This window comes from Protopterus annectens, chromosome 3.part0 (genome assembly GCF_019279795.1).
Source record: "Protopterus annectens isolate FY-2018-M chromosome 3.part0, PAN1.0, whole genome shotgun sequence".
NCBI classification, from domain to species: Eukaryota; Metazoa; Chordata; order Ceratodontiformes; family Protopteridae; genus Protopterus; species Protopterus annectens.
This window is the reverse complement of record NC_056731.1, coordinates 1574470552-1574491520: the sequence shown is the minus strand read 5'-3', so window position 1 is coordinate 1574491520 and position 20969 is coordinate 1574470552.

Genomic DNA, 20969 nt, shown 5'->3' with positions numbered 1-20969 from the left:
CTTCATCAACTCCCAAATATTTATACACTCCCTTTTGCTCAATTTCTCTTATATCACATTCTTGTCCCAAAATGATGTTTTCTTGGTGATGCAGTTTTCCTGCTTTAAAGTTTGCTTTTACACATTTATCAAGACCAAATGACATTCTTATATCATCTGAAAAAGTTTTGACATCTTGCAGTTGTGCTTTCAGTTCCTTATCTGATGAGCTATACAGTTTTAAATCATTAACAAAAAGAAGATGAGAAGTCTTTACACTTTGATGTTTTCTAGGAGCCAAATTATAGCCATGGCCTAATCTGTTAAGTAGCAGCTTCATGGGTTAAGGGCAAGACAGAATAGCAGCGGTGACAAAGAGTCACCCTGGAATATCCCCCTTTGAATTTTTATCCCTGGGATATTAATTTGTCCTTTATCATGGCTCATACCGCTCAACCTGAAAACATCAAAAATCTGGACAAGGCCCATGAAAAATAGGTACAAATCGGTATGCTGATTAACATATAATTTGCATACATAATTAGGTAACCCGAACCAATCCAATGGAATTGTGGGATGCCAACATTCAAACGCAAACCGAAGAACAGATAACCAAAATATGGCACCAGAGTCCCCCTGCAGCCATTCCAATGTCCCATTACCTGGTTATTTTGCCCTATTTACTATAAACACTATAATGTGCATACTGCTTTCCTTCTACAATGTTTATTTGAATTCATTTAAAATTTTATTTTACATTTTATATCATAAACACTACTAGACCTCTGCTAAACAAAGCAATACAGTCTCACAATGAAAATAGACTTAGCATTATAACTTCTCTGCCCTTAAAACTCACATTCATTGAAACAGCATTGAAACCCACATTCAAAGAAAATGCATCTGGCCAGTGGTGAATAAAGATTAGCTTTGGGCTGTTTTCAAATCATAGGCCCCCTTGCACACAAAACATACATGTGGTCTTTGATACACCTTCCTGACAGTAATAAATTATATTCCTTGTATAATACAGCACACTTGTTACAGTGAGTTTTAAATTTATTGTTTTGAACATTTTACAGTAAGCAATGAAACAAAATGCACGAACCAATATTTGAATAAACTGCCCAGTTCAGAACATTTCCATCATAAAAGTCTGAGTAACATCTACAATCCACCAGTATCAGTAAATATGCACAATCTCTGCAGAAGTAAAAGTCACATAATTCCACATTAAGGAGATATGTAACTAATGAAGAGGTTGCTGCTAGCAAGCAAACAGCTTAATATTTCATTGTTTCACCTGCAAATAACATGCCTGTTGCCCTTGAGATATAGATTGCCTATGTTGCATTAAAAAAATAAGCTAGTAATATTACAACAGAGAATGGATGGCATCATGGCAAACTGATAACAGGTCCATAATTACTAGCTATCTCTGCCAAAGAGGACATTCTCAGGACTACAAAATGCAACAGAATAATGTATCAGCAATCTACATGCTGTGGGAGTAGAACCCACAGCCTTATCAAAAGTGAGTATTCTACCTGTCGTACTACTAACAACAAAAACACACTTACTATAAGCAGCACTATACTTCTCTCCAATGAAGACCTATGCAGCATAAGAAATCTGGAAATATACAACATTTATTTGGAAGGGGACAAAAGCCCCAAACCAGGGACACATTTCAAACATTATTTGTATGATCTTAGAAAAGTTGTTTGCTAGTATAAAATGTTTTGTGTTACCAACCATGCATTTCCTGAAAGACAGGAAGACTGAAACTTAAATGGCTATGATTATTTAGTGAATTCAGTTCTCACTGGATTTGCCAGAAAACAACAATTTAATGAGGAACAGACCAAAAGTATGTATGAGCCAAACACTCCAGACAGTCTCTCTCTCTCTCTCTCTCTCACACACACACACACACACACACACACACACACACACACACACACACACACACACACACACACACACACACAAACACACTAAAATCTGCATACAAGAAAATACCTTAAACTCCATTGCTTAAATAACTCTGTTGCAGTACCCGCTTAGTAAATGGAGCTAAAAATACCTTACTCCATTGCAGATAAGCGTACCCACGTTTAAACTCCCATAAGAAAGCATGGAAATAACTCCTCTGTTGCAAAATTCTGTTCACCAGGCAGAAAAAGCAAGCACATAAATAACTCCACTAAATTCCTGTTCACAGAGAGTGAACTCCATTTAAACAGATCAGTTGCAGGAAAAATGTTGCAGAAATAACTCATCTCTACTCCGTTCACCAGGCAGAAAAAACAAGCACAGAAATAACTCCACTAAACTCCCATTCATGCTTGCAGAGAGTGAACTCCATTTAAACAGACAGTGAAACCTCAGCAAGCACAGAAATACCTCCACTAAAGTAAACAACACTAAACTCCCATTCGCGTTTGCAGAGAGTGAACTCCATTAAAACAGACAGTGAAACTAGACAGTGAAACCTCAGTAAGCACAGAAATACCTCCACTAAAGAAAACGAAAATACTCTGTCCGTTCACCAGGCAGAAAAAGCAAGCACAGAAATAACTCCACTAAACTCCCGTTCGCGCTTGCAGAGAGTGAACTCCATTTAAACAGACAGTGAAACCTCAGCAAGCACAGAAATACCTCCACTAAAGAAAACGACAATAAACTCCCATTTGCGCTTGCAGAGAGTGAACTCCATTTAAACAGACAGTGAAACCTGAGCAAACACAGAAATACCTAGACTAAAGAAAACGAAAATAATCTGTCCATTCACCAGACAGAAAAAGCAAACACAGAAATAAATCCTCTGATGCAGGAAAATGCTAGTGCCACTAAAGAAATGAAAATACTCTGTTCACCAAGCAGAACAAAAATGCTAACTCCAGAAAATACCTTTAAACTCCATTGCAGAACATACAAGCTTAGTAAAATAACTCCGTTCATGAGCTAAAAATATAAAATAACTCTACAGTACCCATTCTTAGTTGTTTCCTGCCCATGCTTGCAGCAGCAATTCCTTCCCAAGAAGCAATCAAACTAGAAATCATTCCCGCTCATGCTTGAACTCCATTTGAACAGACAGTTAACCAGATGGAAATGTGTGCATGTGAGCCCTGAGCTGAATTCCAACAGACTGATGGAGCTGACCTCATCGTGCATGTGATGACGTCAGCTCAAAAAGTGAAAGAAAAAAATTAAAACAAAAGTAGGAAAAAATCGGAAATTAAGGGGTGCCACTCAGGAATCATGGCACCCCATTATTTGGACCCCAAAACTCAGTAAAAACCGAGAAATTCTGTACAGTTGGGAGGTATGTCATGACTTATTTGCAAAGTGGTCTGTCACTATTTCATGGTAATTGTAATGTAGTCGATCAGTGTAGGGTGTATCTTGTATATTTTTAAGCACTCTTTTATTCATGAATATGGGATACTATCAAATACTTTTTTGTAGTCAATACATGTCATACTTAGATTCTTCCCTATTTACAATTCTCCATTATGACTTTATTTAACAACAAACGATCCTTTGTTCCATATAACTTTCTTTTATTGTTCTTTTGTTCTATTGCCATAATTGAGTTTTCTTCTAAATGACTATAAACTCTGTCTGCATTAATTCCAGTGCATGGCTTATACGTCGTCGGAAGGTAAGTTATTGGTCTATAATTTTTAGGGTAGCTTGCAGATTCACTCTTAAATAGGAGCAATGTTTTTCCTGTTGTTAGCCAGGTTGGTGTCTGTTTGGGGTGTACATATAAATACTTCTTACTCATGGCTAAATCTTTGTGCAAAGATGTTAATTCTTTTAAGCAGAAGTTAGGTACTGCATCTGGGCTTTGGTTTTTCCAGTTACACGTTCTTCTTAACTTTGTTTCAATCTGTCTGGCTGTTACTTCATCCCATTTCATATCCACAACACCTCCACCTGATTTCTTTGTTAGAATGTCTGTTACACTAAAACATTTATACCCTGACAGAACTGGTTTCCAGTCATTGTTCTTTAACCATGTTTCACAAACAATAACACCAATATTGTGGGAACGTAGCAAATTTTCCAATAAAAACATTATTATTAATCCTCCTAGCATTAACAACCATCAGAGATGCATAAAATGTTGCTATCTGTGAATTGTTAAATTTTAGACCTGGCAAAAATCCTGCCTAGTGTTTGTTAAATATTGTAATATATCTGTTACAATAATTCTCTTCCCTGATGTTGTCAAATGCACGCCATCCTGTCTGAACACATGTGTGTCCAAAACTAGGCTTGGATGCTCTATACATTTCCATTTTTTAAAACAGGCAATTTTTCCATATAGGTATTTACCCAAAATATCTTTTCATTCACAGTGACCTGACTATCCTTTCTATATGTGATTTTTGAAACATATGTGCTATTCTAAGAGGGCTATAAGTTCCCTATTAGTCAGAGAGTCCTTTCGGATGAGATCATTTTTACAGACATGAATGAAAACAGATCTGTACTTCCTTACATTAAGGCATTCCAAAGCTTATAGGTTCATAGAACAATAGTAGGCTATTGGCTCAGAGGCCCTTATAAGCCTAGCCAAGAATTTCACCCATGTTCCCACAAAGTCAGCACCTGTTTTCCATGTCCAGCAGGGACACAGGTGGGATCCCAGGGGTATATTTTCTGTTTCCCATAAAGTCGTCCAGGTTCCTCTTAAAGAGGGCTAGTGAGGTACTCTGCTTGACATGGAAAATAAGTTTATTCCACAGATGGGTGAGGCATTGGGACACAAATCTATCCTGCCAACAAGTTCTATTAATGTCACAGACCAGGTTGAGACCTTGTGTGCAGTTTGTGCGAGTGGAGTTTGACTTACGGATATGCAGCAACTCCATCAAGGCTGAGTCTGAGATGACTTTGTATGCCAGACACAGGTCACCTCTGAGCAGTCTGTACGAGACTGAGTAGAGGGACAGGGCTTTCAGTCTATCTGTATAGGATAATTGTTTGAGACCCTGGATTTTCCTGGTCAGGACCTCTGTGGTCTCTCCAACTGCTGCATGTGCTTGGCAAGGTACATGCTGAAGGAGGCATTGTACTTGATAATGGGTCTGATACGGGAGGAGTACAGGGATGTTATGACCTCCTTGTTCCTGGATGAAATACCCTTACTTATGAGGTGGGCTGTGTAGAAAGCCTTCCGTACAACAGAGCAACATGGTGGTCAAAAGTCAGGTTGCTATCAACCTGGGTGCCCAAGTCCCTCACAACTGATTGCATGCTTAGTACATTGTTATTAATGTGATAATTAATGGGGACACCATTTTCCCTAAATGGGATAATGATGCATTTCTTGGCATTCAGTTTGGTTGTCATGCTTCTGGCACCAGTCATTAGTTTGGTTAAGGTCCTCTTGGAGAATGTTCACATCACTAGGGGAATTTATGACAGTGCCCAACTTGCAGTCATCTGCAAACTTGGTCAGCCACAGACCACTGGTTTTGGCTTGCACCTCAGAAAAATATATCCAAAGCAGTAGCGGCCCCCTGGATCAATCCTTGGGGTATGCCGCTTGTGACGGGTCTACTACTAGTGGTGGCTTCCTCTGTTTTGACTGAGTGGGTTCTATCAGTGAGCCAGTTAGCTACCCATATGCTAACATATGGGCTGATGCCTAGCTGAGTGGGGAATAGTGTTGAAGGCTTTGATTAGGTCAAGGTAGGCAGTGTGCACTGCCTGGCCCTCATCCATGGCTTTGGTGACTGTTTTGAAGAAGGTGACCAAGTTTAACAGACATGATCTCCCTTTGACAAAAATTAAAAATAAAATGCAGTAGCTGTAGGTTCACCGACACACTTTATTGGAAAACCAATAACTTCGGTTAGCGCTTTCGTCTCCTTTAACTCACACAGACTTCTTCAGACTAAAATTCATCACTAATTACATACATTAAATACCCTACTTGAATACATCACACAAACACTATCCAATCCAAACTAAAATGCCTTGTCACATGATAAAACATATCTAAAATATATCATGACAGTAAAAGATCTATAAAAATCAGTGTTTTAACCCTTTTCTTTTTAAATACATAACAAATTCCTCTCTGTTATTAAGACCAGGGGGAAAACATGCATTTAGCTTAACTTGCCAGCAGTATTCCAGCCATTTTAACTCTTCTTCTATATTAATAATATTATTGATATTTTTCAGTGCTTCTAACACTAAACATTTAAAATTAACTTTACATTGATTTTCTTTATAATGTTTACGCATGGCATTTTTATCGTCACCACTGGCAATAGCAAACTTAGGCTCATAGATTCTTCTATTGAGCTCCCTGGTATTTCTCCCTGCATAAAATGCATGACAATCCATGCACATCATTAAGTAAACTACATTTTTACTCTTACATGAGAAAGACCCTGGTATTCGAACTAAGTAGTTACCCACTTCAACTTTGCTGGAATCAGTATAGAAATAATTGCACATATTACAGTTGAAACACTTTATCATCCCTTTTCTACCTTCCACTGGTATACATCTATTAAGCTTTTTTGGGAAGAAATCTTTGTAATTTTTTATCTCCTTTTTGAATAAACCTAGGCCCTGTGCCAGTCTTATTAATTATTTTATTGTTTGCTTTAAAGATTCCCAAATTTCTACTAATAATACTTTTTATAGCTTTGGAGTCAACAGTGTTTTGTACTGCCGATGCTGTCCTATGTGTATATTCTTTTCTATTCATTTTATCACCCTTAACAGTCCCTCTTTCTTTTATTTCCTTATATAACATGCTATTCATTTCCTTTTTTGGATACCCTCTATACTCCATTCTCTTACAGAAGTTCTTCGCTTCTTCAAAGAATTCATTGTCATTCTTGGTAAGACTGCTTATTCTTTTTAACTGACCTTTAATAATGTTTGATTTTGTTTTCTTAGGGTGAAGGCTACAATAATGTAAATACTTATTATTCTGGAAATCCTTTTTGTATATTTTAGATATCAATTTATTGTCTTCCTTATAAATAGTGAGGTCCAAATAATTAATTCTATACCTATCAAAATTGTGCGTAAATTTAAGGTATAAGCACACATTATTTATATATTTCAAAAAATCTTCTAATATATCAACAGAACCTCTCCATATTAAAAATACATCATCAATAAATCAAAACATCTTTACTATGTATTTACTGTATTCACTATTAATTATATTTGCTGTCTTTTCATACAGCTGTAAATAATTGTAACTTAACACCAAGTCAGTCATTTCCATTAGTAGTCCTATCATATCTGAGGAAAACATTCTAGATCTTAAAAGCTCAATTCTTACAGTTTCCATGCCATCTATATTAGGGATCATAATATAAAGGGAATTAATGTCCAAAGTAACTAACAGGTCTGTTTCATTTACTTCTACCCTCTCAATTTTATTTAGGAAATCAAAGCTATCTCTTATACATGTAATGTTTTTAGATACCACTTTTTGAAGATGCTTATCTACAAATACTGATAGACCTTCGATCTTACTCTTTCCACTTGCAACAATAGGCCTTAATGGAGGATCTTCTAGGTTTTTTGTGGATCTTTGGTATAACAAAGATCCTACTTACTTTTGGATTGTTTTTTGTTAAATTCCTTCTTGTTTTTTCATCAATTCTACCTGTGTAGAACCATTCTTCTATGCAGAAATCTATGAGAGTGCATCCCTTTTTAACATCTTTGAAAGTTGCTTTTTTATAAAGTTTTTCATCTGTTAACATATCTTCCATTTTTCTCTCATATTCTCCCATATCCAGTACAACCAAATATCTCCCTTTATCAGCCTTAAATATCAGTACTTCCTCATTTTTATATAGCTTGCCAAAACATTCCCTTTGACAAAACCAGACTGTGTGGGATTAAGCGTTTGGAGTTTGCCAATGTCCTTGTTTATAAGGTCCATGATAATGCATTCCATGGCTTTGCAGATCAGGCTAGTTAGGTTGATGGGCCTATAATTTCCTGGGTCAGTGGACACTCCACCTTTGTGCAGAGGGATGACAGTGGCTGTCCTCCATTCTGCTGGAGTGAAGCTGGTGCACAGGCTTTGGTTGAATAGGGTGCCTAGTGGTGCTGAGAGCTCTTGCCTGAGTTCATGAAGGACACAGCCAGGGATGTTGTCGGATCCCATGCAGGCTGTATTTTTTGCCTTTGAGAGGGCATTAATAATCTGCTCCCTGGTGATGGGGGAGGGGGCAGGTGCTTGGGATGTCCTGGTTTACTGATGGGGGGACAGGGAGGTGAACTTTTCACTGAATTTGTCTACCAGCAGGTTGGCTATATCTGTGGTGTTTGTGTATGTGGTATTCTTGACCACTGATTCAGAGCAGATTTGGGAGTTACCTTTGAGACTGTGGATGTATGCGAAGCAGGGCTTGTGATTGTCCTTAGTGGATGTGGCCAATTTGTACACGAAGTTAGCCTTAGAGGATTTCACCAGTGACCTTATTTGCTTGTTCACACAAAGGAGAGATTGCTTCCAATTTGGCACCTGCTCCTCCTTGGTCCTGGACAGCAATTTTTTCCTTTTATTATAGAGTCTGTTTATTGCTGCTGTCCACTAGACAGGTATACTCTTCCTTGAGGAAGATGATTTGGTCCTGTCAGGTATTGCTGAGTACATGCAGCTATATAGGTGCTCATATAGTTTTTTGGTGTAGGCTTGGAGATTAGTGCTTGATTCAACTGAAGGGATGATGGCTGTGAAGCTGCTTATACCTGCTCTCAGGAGGTTGTAGTCAGCTTTGGAAAAGTCTTTTTGTTTGACCCTGGCAAGGGAAGGGTCAGGGGAGATGGTGACTTCGAAAGTGATTGCTTTATGGTTGGATCTTACTGAGGAGGATGACACTGGAGGGGTGCTACAGTGGCTACTGATGTTGCTTAGTACCAGGTACAGGATATTTTCACCTAATGTGGGGGTGTCGACCAGCTGATCCAATGCATTGGCACTGACGAAGTCGCAGAATCTCTGGGTGTTCATGTTTGAGCTAGAATTGGTCTTCCACTCTATGGATGGGTAGATAAAGTTGCCCAACATCACAGTAGAGGGTTGAATCTTGATGGATTCAAGTAAGTCCAGACAGCTGGAGTGGACCTCCTGAGTCATGGTTGGGGTTCTGTAGCAAGCTATGATTTGAGTAGGTTTTTTGTCAATAGTTAACTGCACCTGGAGTGTCTCCTGTGCATCATATGTTTGACCAGCCTGGAGGTGTGTATGTTTTTGATAAATATTGAAACTCCGCGCCCTTTGGCTGTGTAGCCCTCTGTTTGGGGTCTGAATGGTAGGGCAAGTAACCTGGTAAGGCTGAGGTGCTCTCTGCAGCTTTGAACCAGGTTTCAGTGACTGCACAAATTTTGACATCTTCCAGGGTGAGGAATGCTTGCAATGAGTGGAGTTTCGTGCTAAGACTTCTAGCGTTTAGCAGCATGACCTTTAAATTTCATTTAGAAGAATTTTTCATGTTGGTAATTTTGTCATCATGACTTTGCCTAAAAAGGCACTATGGGGGAGGTAAGAGCCTTTGCCATAATCCTGAACCCCAGGGGAGACAGATGAAGGCCATCTCTGGCAAAGCATCATGGTCTGCAATCATGTCCTCCCAGGCTATCAGGTACTGGATCCCCTTGGAATGACACCAGAAACTAAGCCAATTGTTAAAGTCAATAATTTTCTGGTTTGTACTGAGGCATCATTCTGGGTGACGGTAGGATGCTGCTTAAGGCTAGGGATATACCTGCCTGGGACACATATTTAGCAAGCTCAATCATGTCTCTCTTCATATAGTCCAGGGAGGTACATCTCAAGTCATTCACACCAACATGAACTATGACAGTCATAACAGTACCTGTTGTTGAGAGACTTAAGTTCATGAGTGATGTGATGGATTCTGGCACCGGACAAGCAACTTAGCATGACTTTCCCCTTATCTAGCCTGATGAGGGGTACATCTGTGTGTCTTATGATAGTCTTCTATGACTAGTGTGTTGGGTTTGTGGCTGGGCATTAGAGGCTTATACTATGTGTTGTGCTTGGTGCGGTGTGTTGTGATGTATATGTGTGCTTTTGCCTTGGAGGTCACTTTTGTTTAGGTATGTTTTTGTTGAGAACCTCCACATATGTAGGAATGCACTGTACTGGTGTGGGTGCTGTTAGAGGTGTGGTGCTTGTGGTGTTTGTGCAGAAAACATTCTCAGTGCCAGAGCACCCCAGCACTACCAGGTTATACCTCATACCATGCTTTTCGGCCCCAAAACTCGGACTGAACCACAAAAGGAGGGGGAGTATCCATATTCATCAAAGATACCCACACCTCCAGGTTAGTGGCACTGCATGAAGCATCAGAGACCATCCGTGTGCAACTAACAGTGGGCAAAACTGCCTTTCAGTTTGTAACCTGCTACAGACCACCATACCAAACTCAGGAACCCCACTCAGCTTTCCTGAGAACACTGGAGAATATGAAGGTCTCTCCAAACACCATCATATTGGGTGACTTCAACTACCCAAACATAGACTGGGAGCACTACTCAAGCCCCAACACCCTCGCCCAATGGTTCCTAGAATTTATAAACTCAAATGCTATGGAACAACTGGTCACCACTCCCACAAGGGGGGAAAACATATTGGACCTGATCATCACCAACATGGGGACTCTATGTTCCATACCAGAGGTATACCCCTCATTGGTAAGATCTGACCATAAATTAATCTCACTGGACATCCATATCCCATCCCCACCCCCAGCCAAGGAAACCACAGAGAAGAACTTCTCAAAAGCAAACTTCACACTTCTCAAAACCAAGGTGGAATCCTTCAAAGCCCCCGGGCCAGTGGAAAATACAGCCCAAACAGCAGAATCCTTTACAAACACATTCTATGGACACCTACAGGAATGCATGGATCATGCTATCCCAAATAAAATCAAGACTCACTCCTCCAAAGGCAGGAGACCTGTCTGGTGGACCCCAGCCATAAATAAGCTATACAACAGAAGGAGGAAACTACTACATGATAGAGCAAAATCCCAAAAAGGGAAGGCATCTCTGATCAGTACTAGCAAGAAACTACGATCCCTCATAAAATTATCTAAGGCCAGCTTCTAAAGAAAAATTGCACAAGACACTAAAGATAATCGCAAGGCCTTCTTTAGTTATGTCAGGAACCTGGGTGGCAACTCCCAGATATGATCTGAGTTAGTGCAAAATGACAAAAAATACACTAAACCCACAGACATTGCCAACATCCTGGCAGACAGGTTCAGTGCAAACTTCTCCCCCCCCTTCCCCCCCAAAAGAGCAAATGTCTATCCCAACAGAGTGTAGCCTCCCTGACATCACAGATGCACAGCTGAGAGCTGCCCTCTCCAAAGCAAAAAACACAGCATCAATGGGACCGAACGGTGTCCCGGGCTGCATCTTACACGAGCTCCAAGAAGAACTGAACCCTCACATAAAGTCACTGTTCAATCTCAGCCTTACTACAGGATATGTACCCAAGGAATGGCGTACAGCAACAGTGGTCCCACTCCACAAAGGTGGTGCCACAACGGACCCAGGAAACTATCGCCCTATAAGCCTGACTAGCCTGGTCTGCAAAGCTATGGAGTGTATCATCATGGAACTCATAAACAAAGACATTGGGAACCTCCAAACACTGGATCCTACCCAATTCGGCTTTGTTAAGGGCAGATTTTGCCTCTTGAACCTGGTCGACTTCTTTGAAACAGTCACCAAGGCCATAGATGAAGGGGAGGTAGTCCACACAGTCTACCTGGACCTCGCAAAAGCCTTCGACACAATACCCCACTCGGGCATCATAAATAAGCTCACCAGCTTAAATATCAACCCCTATGTCACAAGATGGGTTCCAAACTGACTCAGGGATACAACCCACATGGTCAGAATTGCAGATGCTATGTCAGACTCTAAACCAGTTACAAGTGGCATCCCACAAGGCTCAGTCCTGGGACCTCTCTTGTTCGGTATATATTTCTTTGAGGTACAGGCTAACACGGAAGGACTATGGCTGACCAAGTTCGCAGATGACTGCAAACTGGGTGCCATAATCGACTCGCCAACTGAAACAAGCATCCTCCAAAAGGGTCTCACAGAGATGGATAACTGGTGCCAGAGCCATGGCCTAAAGCTAAATGCCAAAAAGTGCATAGTCATCCCTTCGGGAAAAACAAAGTGCCCACAAATTACCACATAGGTGGTAATCCATTAAGTACGGAAGAAGTAATTAGGGATTTGGGGCCCAAGTACATAGCAATCTCTCCTTTGACAATCACATTGCCAAAGTGGTTAGAAAGACCTTCTATATAGCCCACCTTATCACAAAAGGGTTCACATCTAGATCAAGAGAGGTCATTGTGCCCCTCTACTCGTCACTCATCAGGCCCATAATTGAATACAATGCCCCATTTGGGATGTACCTTACCTGACACCTGCAGCAACTGGAAAACCCCCAAAAGTACCTCACCAAGAGGATCAAGGGACTCAAACAGATGCCCTACGCAGTTAGGCTAAAGAAACTCCAGTTCTACTCAGTTGCTTACCGCCTACTCAGAGGCGATCTCTGCCTGACGTATAAAGCCATGTCCAAACCAGAATTAATGGACATGCTCCACCTCAGAAAATCCAAATCCCTTAGAGCTACACGCTCCAGGGACTTAAACCTCAGCACAGAAATAAATAGGACATGCTGGAGGGACAGATTCATATCCCAGAGGCTCCTCTCACTCTGGAACAAAATCCCAATCCATGTTAGGCAGAGCCCCTCAATGACCCTCTTCAAGAGAAATCTTGACAAGTGGATGGGAGATCATAGGTTTACCCCTGGGATCTCTTCTGTGTCCCTACTAGACAGATGCATAGTAAACTAACCTTAAAAGGGCTATCTTCTGTGACCTACTATACAGAGACACAGTCAACTAATCTAAAAGAGTGGCGAAAGCCAAACACACTCTGGCTAGGCTTATAAATGCCCTAGGGCAGATAGCCTAGCATCAGCCTATGAACCTATGAACCTATGTACTGGCTTGTGATTGCGGCAGCAAGGCTTATATGTTCTTAATGTAATTGCAACTCTCACATATTGTGTTCCTAGGGGGTAGATGAAGAGGGTTGTCCATGTACATGAGGCAGTTGCTACACTGTCTCAGTATGCCCATATCAACAAGACTAGCATGAGAAACCACAGGAAATTGTCCATCCATAGTTGTCAGAATCTGTGGAAGAGAGGTAAAGGATGGTACAGTGGGTACTATCAGAATAGAGTACCTGTAGATGTGAGTAGGTCTGGGTAAAATCACAGTAGTTGCAAGGGAGGGCGTCAGTTATACAGGAGTGTTGGTAAGGGAAGGAATGCAACAGAGATACCATGCAATGGGTTAAAACAGTGCAGCGGCAGTGTGCAATGAGCAAACAAGCGCAACACCCTGCAAACACAGGCTATAAATATCATTAAAGACAGAAGAATCTAGAAGCTGAGATTACTACCCAATCCTGCTAGCCCCTGCTTTTTCAACCAATCATTTGTGCTACAGAAGGTCAGGCAACCCTGTTACTCTCACTAACAGTGAAGATAAGACACTACCAGCAGAAGATGGCTTCCAGAAACACAGGAAACTCAACAAGCAAAACAACCAGGCCTGAATAACAGCAGGCCTTTATCCAGATTATGCTACCTGACTAGAACACAGAAACCTCACAAAAATGCACAGAAAAGCACCAATGGAGCACTCACAAACAAAACATACAACTCTCAGTACGATAAAGCAGTTTACAGTTAAGCAATTCAATAAAAATGCAATTACAGTAATGAAACATTATCTAGCAATAGAAATACAGTTAAAACTGTATAAAACAGTACAAAAATGGAGTGAAACAGTAAAAAAAGCTTTATAACAGTGCAAATTGTGGTAGATTAGCTGTATAGCACAACTATAAGTGTTAAGAAGTGCAATTCAATGAAATAAATGTAAGAAATAACATATTCTGCTCTTAGAGCCTCAGGGAATTTCTGCTTTGTCACAGTGATGAATCACCACTCCTCGGCCTGGTAAAAACAAGCCTCTCACATCTTCTATTTTTGCTCTTGGCAGGCAGGCATAACACTATTCATTGTTCATTATCTTCTCTGCAAATTTAAGTATTAGTTCCTCTAATAATTGAATCTCCAATTACAAGAATATCTTTTCTGACCAGATCTGAAGAATCTTCAACTTCTAATACAGTACTATTTGCTCTCAGTTGTTACAAAAGAATGATCTTCATCACTATTAGTCTTATTAATCCCTCTGTTTTCATTGCGTATTACATTTGCAAGCATACAGTTCTCATCCATCTTGCTTTGTACATCCACAGCTTGAGCCATGTTGTCAATGTCTGCCTTTCTCTTCTTTTTTCTTACAGTAATGTTCTTCAATCCTTCCACGTTCAGTTTTGATTTCTTCCTTTTCACCTGCCTCTACTCTCTTTTTCTATCATCACTTTTGGAAAATAATGCTTTTTTCTGTAGACTGAAAGTTTTCTGATGGAAAAATGTTATTGTTCCTTGTAATCTGTAGTCCTCAATTCTTTGTCAGATGAAAGATATTAAGGAAAGACAGGGGTACTATGTCAAATCAGGGACAGTTTCAACTTTCATATACACAAAACAGTAGCCAGATAATAAATAATCCAACTTATTTCATGGAAATGATCCAGTAAGGCTGTATGAATAAATAATGAGTGAGTAAATTGCCTTCAGCTACAACCAGCCTCCTCCTCCATTTAAAGTCTGCAATGTACAACTACTTGCCAGTCCACAAAACAAGAAGCAAAATCGGGATCAGGGACATTTTGTGAAATTTGGGACAGCTTCAATAAAATAGTAGCCACAAAATAATATTCTGACTTATTTCATACAAACATACACTACTCCTGTAAAGCCATACATTAAATTGAGCAAATGAGAAGAATATGTTGCCATCAGACACAGCTGCCTTCCCATTTAGAGGCTATACTCCTCAGATCTTTGCCACACTGAAAATATGAAGCAAAGGCAGGGGTATTATGTGAAATCAGGACTGCTTCACATTTGCTGCACCCAAAACAGTAGCCAGATAATAAGTATCCTGATTTATTTCATAAAAATACAAACTGGTCCCATAAAGCCAGCTGAACAAATAACAAGAGAGTAAGTTATTCTCAGCCATGGCCAGTTCCCCATTTAGTGACTGCAGTCTTCAATTAATTGCCACCTCAAAAATATGAAGCAAAGTCAAGGGCATTCTGTGAAATTTCTAACAAAATGGTAGACACAGAATAAATATTCTGATTTATTGCATACAGATGCATACTAGTCTTGTAAACCAGATATTAAATTGAGTTGAGCAGATGGCAAAAGAGTAAGTTCTCTACCAGCCATTGCCAGCTCCCCATTTACTGACTGTAATCTTCAATTATTTGTCAGCCCAAAATAGGAAACAAAGTCAAATCTGAGATAGTTCTAATAAAACAGTAGCCACAAAATAAATATTCCATCTTATTTCATATACATGCTTACTAGAACTGTAAAGCTTGATTTTAAATGAATGAACAACAAGTAAGTTTCTTTCATCCACAGCCACCCTTCCACCTTATTTAGTAAGTGGTCTTACAATCCTCAGTGACTTGCTAGATCAAACAGGCATAGTGAGGCCAGAATCTAATCTGCACCCAAACACATGGCAACAGGGATCAGTCACTTTCATCCACAAACCGCCACTATACCCACTAGCATCACTTAACTATGTACACTGAAAATGTTTGATTCTCAGTTTACATTCCCACCAAAAAAGTGGCCTCAGTTATACCAGTAGTTTTGTAAAGCCACATATGGTCAAACAAAAATAATAACATTCACCCCCACCTGCATAATGCATGCACACCCTACCACTTAAAAATCAAAATAAGATCATTTTACAACAAAATACATTAATGTTGCACACAAAAATTACAATAAAAGATACAGCACTCATTCATAAAATGAATCCCCATCTCTACGTACCTCTCTCTGATGGAGACTTGCCAGCAACTCTGACATGATATTTCCAGCCCTAGCTTTAAAGGACATCATCCCCCTTTTCTCATTTTCCTTATGGTGTTGGGGTGTTACATCAGCTGTCACCATCTATTACTCAGTTCAGTGCCATTCTCCGACCTTCTGTGATAGGGGTCTATATTATAAGATGACGGTTGAAAACATTGAACACCATATGGTTGACACCATATGGTCGATGTCTTCAAACATCGAACTTATAAAAACAACAAAAAAAAAGAAGAAAAGTACCCTAATGGGTTTAAGCAGGGGGGCAAGCCCCCCTGCATCCTCACACCCCACTATTTAAATATACCAACTCCGAGACTGCACTACATTGCAGTAAATGGAAATCTCCCCTTATGGAGATTTCCATTTACACATTCGACATTGTGCGTTTTCGCTATTCTTGTGTCAACAATATCAGCTTCGATACTGTCGGCTTTCGAGAATATAATAAAGACCCCTTTGATAGTCATGCCTGTCACAGCTGTTCTTTCACATAATCCATCAAACTCTTTCCTGGATATCCTTGTTTCCATTGCCTTCTTCCTGTCTGACCCAAATTATCTTCACCAGATTGTCTTCTATTTTCTTTCACCTGTGTGTAAAGTGCTATAATGTCTTCTCTTTGATGTTTACTGCAATTGAAGCTACTTGGGCTTCTGATCTGAAGTCTTCCCTTCTTCATCTGTTCCACAGTGTGCATCCTACAAACTCTTTCAGGCACTTCATCTTCATCACGTCTGTCTTCCTCAACTGTTTAGCCTTTAATGTACATGTTTCTGCACTATACAGTAGTACTGGTCACGCCACTGTTTTGTGCACCTTACTTAAAGCTAAAAAGGACACACAAATAAATAAATAAATAATGTCCTCCAATCTTCTGTGCAGCCCATTTGCTGACTGAGCTGTCCAAGCAGACATTTTATGAGCTATCCTTACAAGGACATTTAAGACCTGGAAATTTAGTTTCTCAGCTGGCAGCTATTTAAAGGCACTGCTGCTGCTTGTGATAAACAGTTCAGAGTAGATGCAACCTATCAGGTCCTTTCTTTGGTTGAAGTTAGTCTTGCCCCCTTTCAAGAAATCTAGGACTCTTTTAGGAAATCCAGTTAAGGTGAGTACTTGAAAGGTATTTTGAATCATTCTGACAGCTAGCACATTTCTGAAGTATGTTTCCTAAAATATTTACTGTTTCACTTTGATGTCCAGTCTGCATTTAAATACATTGTAAAAACAATCAGTGTTGTGGCATATGCTTGTGGTGTGTGTGTGTGTGTGTGTGTGTGTGTGTGTGTGTGTGTGTGTGTGTGTGTGTGTGTGTGTGTGTGTGTGTGTGTGTATGGTTTACTATCAAAATGTTGAGCAGCAGTTACGTGAAACTGGGATGCATGGTTCCCAGTTGCTATAACGCCAATCTGAAAATGTTCAAATCCATCTTAACGAATGCTAGTGTGCATTTGCTCATATGAGGTTGATGTTCTGAATGGAAATTGCAAGAAAGACAGAGAATGAGTCCAAATCCATGCAAGTGTTCAAGGACTTTCTTCAGGTTCAACCACCCTGCTTCAGCTGCAGCTATCCTTCCAAACACTGGTCCTTTCCAGCCTTCCAGTCTAAACCAAGACATTGGAGACCTAGAAGGGACAGGCGCCAAAGGCATCAATGACAAAAACAGTGGCAAGCAGATCCCCATAGGACTGTGGGATCACATCAACAGGATCCCAGCATGGAGCAATCATGATTCTTCCATGAGCCCCCCAAGTCCCTTTAAACTCCCCTCTCACCTTCCCACAAACTGGAAGAATTGTTGTCTCTCTTTTTAAAAAATTAGACTCTCACTACCAGGGATCAGTGGGTACTGAAAATCCTAAAAAAAGGTTGCAAACTTTATTTCAAACAAATGGTGCCTCATTCAGGCTTCCCAGATATCCCACTGAACCAAAAGACAGAGGCCATAAAGCAAATTCAGCTCCTGTGCACCCAAGGTTCTATGGAACCCATGCTTCACACTTTAGAAGGAAAGGTTTTTTTTATTCAGGGCTCTTTCTTGTCCCTGGAAAGAGTGGTACCTAAAGGCTTATTCTGGACCTGTCAATGCTCAACATTTCCTTGTAGATACCAACATTAAAAATGCTGACACTTCAAAAATTGCTGCCCATTATTTCCTCCAATGCCTACATAGTAATCCCCAAACCTAAAGGGCATGTATTCCTATAGAAAAATCTCACCAGATATTCTTGCACTTCAGAGCAGGTGTAAAACATTATCAATTCTGTGCTCTGCTTTTGGCTTGCCTACTGTACCCAGGGTATTCATGAAATGCCTAGCTCCAGTGATAGCTTTCTGTGGGTCAAAGGGCATTCAGATTTATCCATATCTAGATGACTGCCTCATTCAAGCAACAGATCTGGAAAAATTCACAGCAGATTTGCAGTACAACCAGCAAATCATGGCTTCCCTGGGGTTTACCATCAATATCCATAAATCTGAGACCATTCCCACAAAAAGGATTGTCTTTCTGGGGCCTCTGTTGGACTCCTCTCTGCAGAAAGCTTTCCTTCCTCCAAGCAAGGTTACCTTCATAAATCAATACTTCCAAAAACTTCTTCACAGAAACTTCTTCACTCCTTAGAACTTTGGGCTACATGGCCCCTTCCATCCTCATAATCCCCCTTGCAGACTCCACATGAGGAAACTACAATTGTAGAAAAACAGAAAATGAAGTAGGCAGCCAACAATACCACAGATCCGGAAAAAAGAAAACTCTTTAATGGTACCTCAGAAATGTGTGGTGTCAGCATTCACAATCCCACAGCTTCAGGGTGAAGCTTTTTTTGTGCCTCAGAAAAGAGTTTGCCTATTGGTCCTGAGCCTGCTACCTCAGTCCGGGCCTCCCCTTTAGGAATATTCCTCAGAACCCAACTCTGACCACATATGCCTCACTTCAACAGGTTATGGACAAAGGGCAAATGGGACTACCATTTCAATACAAACACATCAACCAAAAAGAACTGTTGGCAGTTCAAAAAGGGATGAATGCTTTTTAGGAACAGTGGAAACCAGGCATACTGCTAGTAAAGATAGACAATACCACTGTTATGTGGTGTGTAAACAAGCGGGGGACTCACTCTTACCCTGTTTGTCTTTAGCCATGGATCTTTCGGAGATAAAAAACTCTGCACCTCATGGTTCTGTACCTACCAGGAGAAAGAAATCAACTGGCAGATCACCTAAGCAGGAGCCTGTCAGGCCATCACAAATGTCAACTGCCTGGGGAAGTTTATCTCAGCATAGCCAAGGAATGGGGTGTGCCAGAGATAGACCTTTTTGCCATTAAAGAAGACTCTCACTTGGAAAGGTTCTGCTAAAGGACCAAAACCCAGTCAGCCTGGAGAACAGATGTCTTCTCCTTCCCTTGGAAGGGTATATTCCTCTATGCTTTCCCTCCAGTACCTTTACTCTCCAGGGTACTACGGAAGGTAAGGGAAGAAGGGCCAAGTGTCATTCTGATAGCCCCAGATTGGTCAACGCAGCAGTGGTATCCCCTAATGATTGGTTCTTAGCAAGAAGAAACCATTGTTGCTGCCCCAACAAGTGGACCTATTGACTCAGAAAAAGGACACCATCATACAGCCCAGCCTGAACACTTTCAAATTTACAGCTTGGATGATATTTTGACTCACTGGAGGGAGATATATGTTGACAAACAGGCCCTGGATATTCTAAAAGAATCCAGGAGACATAGTACAAGAAAATGAAAGTGATTTACTATATGGTGCAGATAAAAGGGACAGAACCCTCTTAAAGCTCAGGTTTCTCTGATCTTTTCATACCTATCTGGACTTTTGACAATGGGCTTTCTTATTCCTGTGTTAAAATTCATGCTTTAGCCATTTTTGCTTATCTGCCTTCTCAACCCCCTCTGTTTTACCATCCACTCATGAAACAATTCCTGAGAGGGGTTATCAACATTAGGCTCCCGAGAAAACCTCCTGTTCCTCATGGGATCTCAGTTTCATTCTGGAGAAGCTCACTATTCCACCTTTTGAGCCATCTGCCTATGTAGACATCAAGTTCTAGACCTGGAAGACAGCCTTTTTACTAGCCAATACATCAGCCAGAAGAGTTTCAGAGCTTCAGGCCCTTTGTGTGTGGAACACTTCATCATATTCCACCCTGACAGAGTCTCTCTTAGGATCAAACCATCCTTTATGCCTAAAGTGGTTACAGAAATCCCTTTTAACTAGACCATCCACCTACCTACTTTCTTTCCTAACCCTCAGAACAAGGTGAAAGAATCCTCCATTCACTGGACGTGCATAGACAACTGCATTACTGCTTGAACAGCACAAAAAATGTCAGAAAGTCTGACCAGCTTTTTGTGGCCTTTGCCTGTAACTCTGTGAAGAGACCAATTTCTAGACAAACAATCTCCAAATGGATCTCCCACTGTATTTTGTTTTGCTACAACCACTATGGTAAAAAGTCTCCAGACTCTGTGAACTCACACTCCACCAGGACTACTGCTATGTATACAGCCTTTCTTAAAGGAGTGGTCACTAAAGACATCTTAGAAGCTCTACTCAATCCTTTGTGCATAGTTTTACTAAACATAATAACTTTGCAGCCTTCTACAAGTCCAGGGCTGGACTTGCAACTGCAATCTAGCAGGGCGTCCTATCCTCTTCATAAAATTCTACATCCACCTTATCATCAGCTTTGGGAGTCATCCTATCAGTTAAGACTGCAACAGTGAAACACAAAGAACATAATACAGCTATTTACACTTACTATAAATATAGGCGTTCAAGTGTATTCACTGTTGCAGTATTATTTCCCTCCCTCCTTCCCCTCTTGCCCCAAAAGGTTATAGTGGGCA